Source organism: Rhinolophus sinicus, linkage group LG02 (genome assembly GCF_036562045.2).
Source record: "Rhinolophus sinicus isolate RSC01 linkage group LG02, ASM3656204v1, whole genome shotgun sequence".
Lineage (NCBI taxonomy): Eukaryota > Metazoa > Chordata > Mammalia > Chiroptera > Rhinolophidae > Rhinolophus > Rhinolophus sinicus.
The window spans coordinates 155526286-155538607 of NC_133752.1; the positions used below are offsets into that span (position 1 = coordinate 155526286).

At 39.2% G+C, this 12322-nt stretch overlaps 1 pseudogene; it reads right to left on the reverse strand.

The window, feature by feature from the left end:
• Window positions 1–202: 202 nt before the first annotated feature.
• LOC141570022 (large ribosomal subunit protein uL1-like) lies at window positions 203–11293 on the reverse strand (annotated as a pseudogene).
• Between the last annotated feature and the right edge of the window lie 1029 nt (window positions 11294–12322).

Here is a 12322-nt window from a genome sequence, read left to right on the forward strand (position 1 = left end):
TCACAGAGAAGATAAATAACCTACATATTTTATGGCTGTAATATTAAATGATGCTTAAGTTTATGCAGTCAGTCTAAATAACACATCTTAAATTATATGAGTTAGACTGGGCTTTATTTTGCTACTCTCTTTTTCTAATACTACCTTTTTAAATTATTTATTTATTTACTTATTTATTTATAATGGTAGCACTATGGTTTATTTAGCTCTGCCTTAGTACATGGGGCTTTCCCATGGTGCTCTGGATACATAAAGCCTGGACGTTCTGCCAGTTCTTTTTGAGCAACAACACCGGGAAATTGACAGCTAAGTGGCTGTTGGACACAAGCTCAGTATCTGTTATTTGCATGTGGCCAATGGCCACTGCCAGACAACTTGTTGGTGAATTTCACTTCATCAACGTTGGCCACCATGTTCTCATTGTGGGTCAGCAAGGAAGGACTTGCTCTGGCCTGGGCCCAGGATTCATTGCATCTGCTTGATCAGAGACTCTGAAGCCAAAAAGGCATCATACTTCTTGGCCAGCTTTTGACCAGTTTCTTATTCTTCTTTAGTTTCTTCAGTTCCTCAATGTCCATGTGGGGGACATCTACAGCCTAGGCCTCGTCACAGTGCTGCTGGTCCCCCAGAATATACGGTAGAACTTGGGGCAGGGAGTGGATATAGGCCTGAGGTGCCCGAGAAGCATTTGTCCTTCTGAGGGTCTAGTTTCTCAAGCTGACCTGTAGCTACTCCATCTCCAAAACCTTTCTGCGCGTGTGCGCTGGTTTCGGTGCAGGACTTCCTGCACCGCGTCGGAGACTGCTGCTCATAATTGCCTTGCGACGCAAAAAAACCGGAAATGAGCTCTAATACCTTTTCTTTAAATGACTGTTAAGGGCACTAAATTACCACCAGTACAATGCCAGATGCTAACACTTAGAGGTTATGATAATGTTAAAGACTGAAAATTGACTTGGCTTATTTTGAAAGCTTACCAACCAAAAACTCCAGTGTAAATTAAAACAAATAAATAAAAAAATAAAACCCTAGTTACTCTGATACAATCTTACTAGGCTAATCCTTTAACAACCACATTTTCATCTCCATAGCAAATGTCTGGCATGCAAAGGTTGGACTTGAATGTTTTACTGTTGCAGTATTAGATGATGATCTCAGTGTGAACTCTTCCAACATTCCATTCTGCATTTGTCTTCTACTATCAAAAACCATAGTTTTTAGAAAATTCCTTGCTCACAAAGATATCTGTATTTCTGTGTTCTATGTATTATAAATAATAGTTTAGCCTGGAAAATGTCAATCCTCTTTTCAAATAGAACCTCTGCCTCCTTTTAAATAGAAACAAACACACACACAAACATGTTTTTGCATTCCTTCACTTAGTTCTCATCTGTAAACCCAAACATGTAACTTTAGATAATGTATGCCCTTTCCACCATATTGTTTGAAATTAAAGAATCAAATTGCAGAAACATATACATCAAATTATGAACTTTTTTTTAATCCTTTGAAATAAAATCTTTACTTGAATAGACTAGAGAGATGATGATTCATGCCGTAATTTTACCTCATGAAACTATAGCAAATCTCTTTTGGTTAGCATCCCAGCCAAACTCTAAATGTGACTAAATCTAGATGGAATATAGCTGTCAGATTCTGTAGTCGTTTTAAGTTTCTTAAATATATACCCAGGTACTGTATTTGACCACCTGTAGCCACCAGTTATAGAGGGCACTGAAAATAAAATCACTCTTATGATTTTAAGTCCGAAATAGTCAATCACTTTTTTGCTATAGTTCTGGGAGATGCAATTATTATATCAAACACTACTCGTATATAATTTTTGCCTTGTCATTCAGTTCTGTGTGTTTCAATATCTAGCATAGATTTTCTTTAATAATAATAGCCAAATGAAGAAAAATAGCTACCATTTGAGAAACTACTATATGCTATGTACCTTTCATACACCATTGCCGATGGTCTTCACAGTCCTGACAGTTGTTGCCCATAGACAACAGTAATACTCTTTGTTCTAGTACTTTGAGCTCTGACTCAGTCCACAAGGGGGAGTTTCTTTTTTTTTTCTTTTTTTAAGGAGGGTGCAGCTCACAGTGGCCCATGTGGGGATGGAACTGGCAACCTTGGTGTTATTAGCACCACACTCTAACCAGCTGAGCTAACCAGCCACCCCATGAGGGGTGTTTCTATGGTTTGATTTGGTTTGGTTTGCTTTAAGGAACATTGTACTAGCCATGGCTAGTGGCTCAGTGTGTGGCCATTTATCAAATGCCCTACCAAGACTGCAATAGCAATAATTGCTAAGAGCTAGTGCTACACCTTCTCCAGCTCTCTTGCTCTTCTTTTCAATTCTGTATCCATGAGGTTATGGAAGTCAGGCTTAGGACTAGGTAGAAGCCTAAACCACCTCCCCTTTCTTTGCTTTTGCTTTGTCTCTCTTTTCCCAGGTGACACAATCAAGTTCAGTGACTTGCCCTGGCACTAGAAGGTCGGGTGGATAGCTCTATGCTCAGGGAACAGTTTTTCTCTTATTTGCCCCTTGTTCTCTAGCTCTGGTAGACGTCGTTTTCATAGCACTGGAATGGCAAATTTCAAGATCTGGGTATGAATGGGGGGTGAGGTAGGAAGGAGAGAAAATACTTGCCATTTGGTTTGTGGTGGCCATTGATTTCTAGGGCCTCCAGCCTAAAGAAGTGGAATTTTACCCTCCTTCTGGTCCAGCTCTCTGGAGTTTTACCTTAAGGTTGGGAGCCAAAGATCTAGCTAACAATGAGGATTATTTTGTCTTGTTTTGCTCCTGTTTGCTACAGCTCCCTCAACACCAACACAAAGAGAAGGAGCAATAGGCCCAACACCAAATTTAGGTATTTCTGGCTAAATACCACCCAGCACCATCCTGACACTAATCCATTATTATAATTTTAATACGTTATACTAGCAAACATCTGTACTATGTGTTAGGCTCTGTTCCAAATGATTTAATCCTCACAGCAAACATATTGTCTTTGCAATGAGATAATCCAATAAGAGTTGAAAAGTATTATATTCTGAATGTTGGAAGTGAAAAAGGAGTTAAAATATATGAAATGGCAGCTTGTAGGGGTGCAAGCCTCCTTAGTGCTGGTATGAACAAGTTTAGCTCTTAGCTGAGACTCGATGTGAAAATTATAGATGTCACTTAACATCATATATGATATCATTAATTACTGAAGGGAGAAAGATTGAGATTTTTCTTTCTTAGATTTATATGTATTAATTAATGGGGCTATCATTCTGTGTTCACTTTTGTGGAATAATAACTCCAAATTATTTCTAAATTATTATTTACCTAGTAAATGAAGCACTTTCTTCCATGGATACTCAGGATTCAGGTTATAAACATAAAAAATGGGAACTGAGAGAAGAAATGTTACTTTCTATCCATGCCCATCACAAGATTCTTACTTATAAATCATAATTCAAGGATGTCAGCCAGCTTCAACTAAAAAGCCTACAAATAAAATCATTTTAGAAGATGGGAGATCATAGGGTCTGATAAGCCAGTTTACACTGTTCTAATGTAGCTTTCCATATATTGTGTTGCACGATAGATCAAAGTCTCTACAGATTGTTAGGAAGATCTAAAACAAAAGCAGCCAGAAGTTGAAACCAGATACAGAGGAGGGTACAAGCTGGTCAATGAAACCTAGTAAAATAGAGCAAAAGTGGAATCAGATATTGGCTAAGCACAGAAACCAAGTTGCCCAAATGACACAATAAAAACTATTATAGGAAAGGGCAGACACCTAGGATATACTTAGGATTTCGATCTGTTTGGGCTGAAAGAATCAATCAAGGGAGAGACATACACACACAGCAAAGATGTGCTGTGACAGCCTCTATTTTAGAACGTAAAGCCTTACAGATGTTCCTGCACTGGCCTTGAAGGCACAGAGCTCCCAACCTGGCGCTTGACAGACGCTAAGGTCAGGCTCCCATGGGTCAGGTAGCTTGGCTTTGTTTCCTAAATATTAATGTCACCCTTCTGTCTCTTAAGTGAATTCAGGTGGTTGTAAAAGGCAGTGAACCAGACAGCAGGAGAAAGGGTATAAATCTCTCTCTGCTAATAAGAAACAACTCAAGGCAGAGGATCCGCCAGCATTAAATCAGAAGCCTTGTTTGTATTGTGTTACTAAGAGCAGGAATTGACCCATTTGCAACGGTTCTGCCCATTGGCTCTTTCTAAATGTGGAAAAGCATTTATCACCATTCTTGGGATCATTGGGATTACTGGCTCTGACTTCAGATAAGTAGGATAAACAAAACTTGGCTCAAATGGAAGCTTCTTCTGTTGCATTCCTTCACATCAGACTCTCACAGCTTACTCTAATAGAGAATTTCTAATGGATTACCTATATTTGCTTATTTGTTTTTCTTATGTGTCTTGATCTTCCACATATGTGGCTAATGGATACCTCTTAAGAATGTTGTCATTTAAGGTGTTTCCTAATGACTAAATATTTGCCCTATTTTGGCAGTGATAATCAGCTCACTTGCAGATAGGGTTGTCCAGTGGATTTAGTTTTTGCTTTCATTTCAGGCAAGGGTCAAATAGCTTATGGACAGGTCCCTTTTTAAAAGCATCAATGATTTATTTATTTAATAGTCCTACTTAAGTTACCTTATATGGGGATCGGCGGGGAAAAATTATCCTTATGCCAGTGGATAGGCTGATTTCACATGATCTCTCCACTAAAAATTATGGCATAGGTAATTAAAAACATTTAAATGTTTCAAGACTTCTCTCTTGTGGTTATATACATCGCCCTACCCCTACAATCTATGCTTGCGATTCCTAGCTTAGTAAAATAGGATAAGAAAGAATTGGGGGTAAAGTGCAAGAAAATGGAGTGAATGAGAGAGCCACTTATAACTGGTTCAGATTTAAGTACTGGGTTATTGATTTGCATGTAGGTTAGTTCCCCAATATGGAAAATATATGCAGAGCTGACCTATAATTTTATTTTTTAATTGCTATATATAATTATATCTCACTTGTCTAAAAGGCATTCATCCAACAACCTGTCATCTCAGCAGTATAACCAAGATCTAGGAAATAAGGGAGAAAAGCTGTGATAAACGAAATGAGAAATTTTAATTTTTGTACACTAATGCTCATGAACTTTACCCAGAAGGCAGCCCTTTGAATTTTCAGTCAGTCCCTGTTTTCCCTGCCTGTAGAAGCAACAGATTAGAAAGAAAGACAAAGTAGGAGCACATTGATAGCATAAGAAGTGGTCATGGACAGCCGTACAATGAGGGAAGTGACAAAAAAAAAATGTAAAAGCAGACTGAAGGCCTTAAAAATTTTAGGCATCTGAGTAAATCTATTATATGTGACAAACAAATCTACACATTGGAATGATGGAATATCTTTTACATGATACTAAGATGTTTAGATAAGTAATTAGAGGTTACTAAAGACCTTTAAGTGCTAGAATAACAGTCAGATTTAAACATTAGTTTTAATCAACCAGACAAATAATTTAGCAAGAACCCTACTACCTGGACTAGCTAGGATCACAGAGGTCAACAAGTTACACTCCCGGTCCTCGTGGGATTCACAGTGTGGAGAAGAGATTGTAGGAGTCAAAGGTTCTAGGTCAGGCAGAGGAATGGCTAGAATACAAAAGATGACAAAGGGATGAAAACAAGACTTAGACGTGGAATGTGGATGTGGAAGGTGACAGAGAGCCAAGATTCTAAGGTGAATCCTGATTTCCCATGTGGGCAGTTGCATAGATCATGATATGAAAAGTTCTCCAGACTGCAGATGGTATATCATAGCATATCTCAGCCTCCATAATCGCGTGGGCCAATTCCCATAATAAATCTCATATTTATGCCAAAAAATGTATACACATTTGAAGAGATGTTATCTGTGTATTACTTTTCAAAGTTGAATTGAATTACAGTAGCAATGTATAGTGTGACGTTTGCTCAAAAGATGGCGTTAATCAAGTGAATGCTAGCTTCCTTCATTGTAGTACAATTTTAGTACAACCTTTTCCTATCTTATACGTGTATACGTTTCTTGGCACCCTCTGTATACAATCTGTTATTGGTTCTGTTTCTCTGGAGAACCCTGACTAATACAACTACGTATATGTGATGATAGAAGCTGTAGGTGAAGACGAGAATACTGTATATAGAACCAGAAAGATAAAGTACAGGAACTTTTGAAACATCTACATTTACAATATGCATAGATGAAGAGTTTGGAAAGGGAATTGAGAAGGATTTGGTCCAAGGAATAGGAATAAAATCAGGAGAGAGTGGTGTTATGAAAGCTAAATAAAAGATCAAATAAGTGAGTACTGAGAAGTGATTTTTGGATTTGACAATTGGAACATCTTTAGGAAGCAGTGAAAGGGGAAACAAATATCTAAAAGTTTGAAAGGTAAATGAAAATTGACAGAATAGGGACAGCCAGTATTGCCTTTTTCAAGAGGCTTGGCTGTGGAGGTATCGTAGACAGCTTCTAAAATGGCCACACCTGGTATGCATGACTTTGTGCAACCCTTCCCACTTGAATGTGGGTTAGACTTAGTGACCTGCTTCGAACAAATAGAATACAGCAAGTGATAGACTGTCAGTTCCCAGACTGGGTTATAAGACCAGATTCTGTCATGCTCGTCCTTTCTTGCACTCTGCTGTCTCTGATGGAAGCCAACTGCCACATTATGGTGACTTCTAGCCAGTAGCCAATAAGGAACTGAGGCCCTCAGCTCTACAATCAACAAGGAACTAAATCCTGTCACTACCAGATGAATGAGCTTAGGAATGGGCCCTCCCCATAGACAAACTTTGAAACGACTGTAGCCCCAGCTGACATCTTCATCGCGGTCTTACAAGACACCTTGAGCTAGAGGACTTAGCTAAAGCCATACCAGGGTTCTTGAGCCCCCCGAAGTTATTTACAACTGCTAAGCTTTAGGGTGATTTTTTATACATATATATACAGCAATGGATAACTAATACAGAAGACAAGGTGTGAGAGAGAAAAGATTCTTAAGTAGAAAAGATTTTGGAAAGAGACTTTTTTTTTAAGATAAGGAAAATTCAAGCATTTTATATGCTGAAAAGAAAGTAGAGAGATTTTGTAAATAAAGCAAGGAGGCAGGATCCTTGGTAGAGCAAAAGGAGATGAGAGGATACTAAATTACAGCCTCTCTACAAAAAGTGTGGTCTGTGGACCCACAGCATCAGAATCTCCTGGAAGGTTATTAGAAATGCACCATCTCAGGCCCCACCCCAGACCTGCTGGATCAGAATCTGCATTTTAACCAGATCCCCTGGTTACTCATAGGCAGTCACCCAGCACTCAGGGAAACAAAAGAGATCTCACCAGCAGGAAGGTAATCTCCACCTGAATCTGAAGGGACTGAAATAGAAGATGGAAATATAAATACATTATTAGATGGAGTTGAAAAGGCAAGAACTTGTTCATAAAAATTGCTTCAGTATTTTCTATGAAATACAAATTCATTCAGGGCACAGTGCCTGAAATAAGTAGCAAAGAAAGGAGAAAAAAAATGACATAAGTGGCAAAGAATCCCAATAGCTACCAAAGTGAGTGGAACAGGGAACTGAACCAAGAAAATATATAAATGTTTTGCCAAACAGTACTAGGAGCCCGGCTGAGTTTGGAGAGTAGGAATTTGTTAGGTGTGGGTGTAAGTGATTTCTTCGGTATTGCTCAGCAATCTGTGTAAAGAACCAGAAAAGGCAGATAGCAGCATCAGTGCAAGGATGAGGTACAAAAGCAGGTCAAGTCCCAGAAATGGGACCGCGAATTGAAATAATGCACTAGAGTGTCTCGGCTAGAAAGGAAAGAAATTTGAGTCCAAGCTGGGGAAACACAGAGGATTTAATGGACAAGTGGCTAGAAGTAAATACGAAGAAACTCAGAATACTAGAAAAATAGGCAGTATTTTCAGAAACCAAAATAAAAGAATGTAAGATTTCAGGTGTTTTGTTTTGTTTTTTAAACTGGATGCTAAAAAAACTTCAGCCTCTCCCTCCATTTCAGTTTCCAAGAAATAAGAGAATAAATATAAAAACCGTAACCATGTTATTTAACAAGCCCAACCCAAGGATTGTAGTTGATGAACTAACTTTATGTGGTTGGTTACTATTCCTTATTAAGTGAGGGAAATAGTTCTGCTGCCCCCTGGAGATCTCCAACAGGCTTCCATGACTCCTTTGGCCTCATGGGAAAAAGACACTCTTACGTTCACCTGAAGTCACAAAACACAGTCTGAATATGGAATTACTAGGACCAATTCTTTGTAAAAATCATGGTTCTAAAATTGATTAAAATGAAATTCCCTCCTCTTCTATAGTTAGAGCCAGTGTCAGGCTAGCCTCTTGACACCTGGAAGAGGAGATGACATTAGTTTCTTTTCTCTCTTTGCTTCTCTTCTGTCAATGTGCTTTTCATAACTGTATGTCCCCTTGAGGATTAGGGCACAAAGCGAAAGGAAAGGAAAGGGGACCCAGACAGTTCTCATTTGACTGATACTGTTATAAAAGATGCCATGCTCTCTAGGCCTTGCAGGTGTTTAAAGAGGACTCTCTCAAAGGCATTTTGTGGGTTCTTTGGTTGTTTATCCACTTGCACGTGCTGTGATAAATTCATGTTCTTTAGTGGTTCTTGCTGCTTTCCCTCTAGATTCTCAGTCCATTTGCACAGACCCTCTCTTGAAAAGGTGTCTCCTTTTCTGTTGGCAGAAGCACTGGAACATTTTTTAAATGGCCTTTGGCTGATATTCCAAGAGTTCCATACCTCATCCCTGATGGGCATGTAACTTTGGCTGGTGTCAGTTACTTCTCAAAGCAGAAGCATGTCTCTGTGTCTTTGTCCTTTCTTCTCAGGCTAATTGCAACAGGATGTGAGTATCTGCTGTCTAACGGTCTTGGTCAGAACTTCCAATTTCAAAACCAGTTACTATAAATAAATTAATTGCAGTGTTGTAAAACAAATAAAGGTGCTCTTGGTAGGCCAGAAATTAAGAGGCATCCCTGAAGGTTAAAAAGTAGATGGACTCAGTTTGAGGGAGGAAGCAAAGCTCAAAACAAAGGAATGAGAAGACTATTGAAAAAATGAGAGTTTATTTAGAGGTGCTAAAGTTCAGAATAACTGTATAAGGGGAGCAAGAAAGAGCCAGTGGAACTATCAGGAATATTGGTTTGAACACAAGTAGCCAGAGAGCTCAGCTCCTCCCCACTTGCTGGTTTATGCCAAGCAGTGGATAGCAGAAACACACACTTCTCATATGACCTAGCCTTTCCGCTCCCAGATTGTCGCGTCCAGCACAACATGAGCAGTGAGAGTACGAGAAGGGGCGGCTTTGGGTTAAGTTTTAAGAAAGAAACATACAGAGACTTAATGCAGTTTAAATCTCAGAAGGCCAGGGGGCTCACAGTTCTGAAAGACGAGCCCAGATCTGAGCCGACTGGAGGTTTTTATTGATAGGTATACAAGGGAGTAGCAGTGTTTTTGGCACGGTCTGTGAGACTCATCACGTTATAGAAACAACCCAAACCAATTATGTTGATCTTCAAACAGCCGAAGCAGAAAGTCCTTGAGGTGAGGTATGCAACTCTTTTAAGGGACATATATTGCATGTTGAAATTGTTTCACAGAGCTGAGCAGAGAGAGTTTAATCTTATCACTCTCAAGACATTTTTCCCAATTAGGTGAGAGGGAAAAGTCAGAGCCAGCAGCAGCTTTTCCCAGGCAGGGGGAAAGGGAGACAAGGCCCCTTCCCAAATCTTTTTAAAGCAGCTCATGGGGGGTCTCCATGGGGTTCCGCCTGGCTTGAGTTGTCCCCACCCCGTGGGGAATCTTACTCGTCATTGGCCGCAAAACCTCTTTTGGAGACTAGATAGAGAGAAATATACAGTCCCAGAGATGCACAGTCTCACAGACTATTCTTTCCTTAAGGAAAGACACGGGCGGGGGGTGGGGGGGCAGTCTGCTAGGCTGTTGTGTGACAACATCAGATATTTACCCACAAGAACTGAAAACATGTCTATACAAAGACTTGTATGTGCACGCTCACACAACATTATTCATAAAAGCTAAAAATTGAAAACAATTCAAATGTCTATCGATTCATTGATAAGTGGATAAACAAAAAAAGGTAAATCCATACACTGAATACTTACTAGCAATAAACAGGAATTAACAACTGATACATGCAAAACCATGGATGAACCTCCAATTCTTATGCTAAATGAAAGAAGCCTGATACAAAAGACTACATATTGTATGATTACATTTATATGAAATTTCTTAAAAAAGACAAAATTATAGAGACACAAAGAAGATCAATGTGTACCTAAAGCAGAGTGGGAGAAGGGACTGAGGGCAAATGGACATAATGAAATTTTAGAGGACGATGAAAGAGTTCTAAAACTGACTTTGGGAATCAATTGCTGGAGGTTGGAGTCATTGAAGGTAGTCAGGACACTTCATGACTAAGATTTGAACATCAATATTGAAACTGTCTAGGATGATTATGGAATTCTGATGGAGGGTAGGAATGAGAGGGATTTTCTGGGAGACAGGATAATGATAGCAACAAGGAGCGGTGAGTGATGAAATTAATGGTGTGAACCTTGAAGAAGGCAGTGCTTTTACACAAAAGTGGAAAACTAATGGTTAAAACTGACAAAGAGAAAGGTGGAAAGTATACCATCTTCCCTCAGGTCTTTGCACGTTGTGGGGCGTAAGACGATGAGCAACTTCTTCTCAACGGGGTTATAGTCAAACTGGTATGATACGAAGGTAGCTAGTGAAAGCAAGGGGGAGGCACATTCAGTGGGGGAAAGCTGAACTATACTCGGAGAGAGGGTATGTAAGAGTTAGGCTTGTATTTGAGAGTATGTAATAGAATCTCGACCTAGATTAATCAAATGAGGAATTTATCTTTTTTAAATAATTATTTTTAAATTACAGTTGACATACAATATTATATTAGTTTCAGGTGTACAACATAGTGATTAGACATTTATGTAACTTGCGAAGTGGTCACTCTGATAGATCTAGTACCCATCAGAAATAGGGAATTTCTTGATGTTATGAAATAAAGAGAATAAATATTTCAGGGTTGGTATTGTAGTTACATGAGGTCATCAGGGAAGGATTCTGCTTGGTTCCTATGACAACATTCCTCGAATGTGGCTTTCGACTTCCTGGTGTCAAGATGGCTTCTTTAATGGCAGACATCATGACCTACTTATAGACAGGAAGAAGAGAAGGAGAAGGGCAAAAGTGTATGCCAACTTGAGTCTGACCCTTTTAACAGTAAAACAATAGTTTTCCTCGAAACTCTGAAGTAGACTTCCATTTATATCTCATCAGCTAAAACCATGTCAAATGACCACTCATATCTTTAAGGGAGTCTGAAAAATCAGAATTGTTGCATGTAACATACATGTTACAAGTAAAATTGGTATTCTGTTAGTAAAGAAAGAGGGGTAATAGATTTTGGATAGGTAATAAGTGAATGTCAGAGTGTTCATTTATTATAATTTCACATTTTCTGAAAGGTACTTACTTAAGGAGGTTTTGCAAAGATGTTAACACCATAGCAAAGCTTTAAAACAGTATTAGAAATAAAGCAAAGGAGAAATAAGAATAAGATTATAAGACAGAGGTGGATGTGGAGTTCATTCACAAAATTGGCTCTGAGCTTTCTAACAGCCAATTTAGAGAGGAAAACAGTTTAAAGGAAACTCAATGACCTTGAGAAAAGGGTTTGTTGTTTGTATGTTTGGTTGGTTGTTGGGGGAGCACTCCAAAAGGCATAGTAAAAGAGGAGTAGCATGGTTGGGCAACCACTAGAGGGAGAGTGATTTATTGGGGAGAAAGCACAAAGCAATAGAATGACAGCAATACTTTCAAAGACAGGATAGAGTGTAAGTGTTGGTGGAAGAGGGAGATCGTGATTTGCAATTGTGAGAGTGATTAAGGATGACATAGGTTAGAAGACTTTTAGGATTAATTGGCTTTGAGTTCAAAATGGCCCCTGGCTAGGTCCTCAGACGGTGTCAGACCTGATGAGGCTAGAGTCTGTGCCTCTGTCCAGAGCTTTGAGCCTTTGCTCCTATTCGAAATCATGATGCGCGTTGTGAGCTCCTGAAGAGACATCTGGCCAGAGGAAAGTGACGTGGTTCCTAAAAAGTTCTCTCGTGGAGTGACTGAGAGGGAAGGAGGCAGGAAGATGTGTCAATTCTAGGACTCGCACTGTCAGTA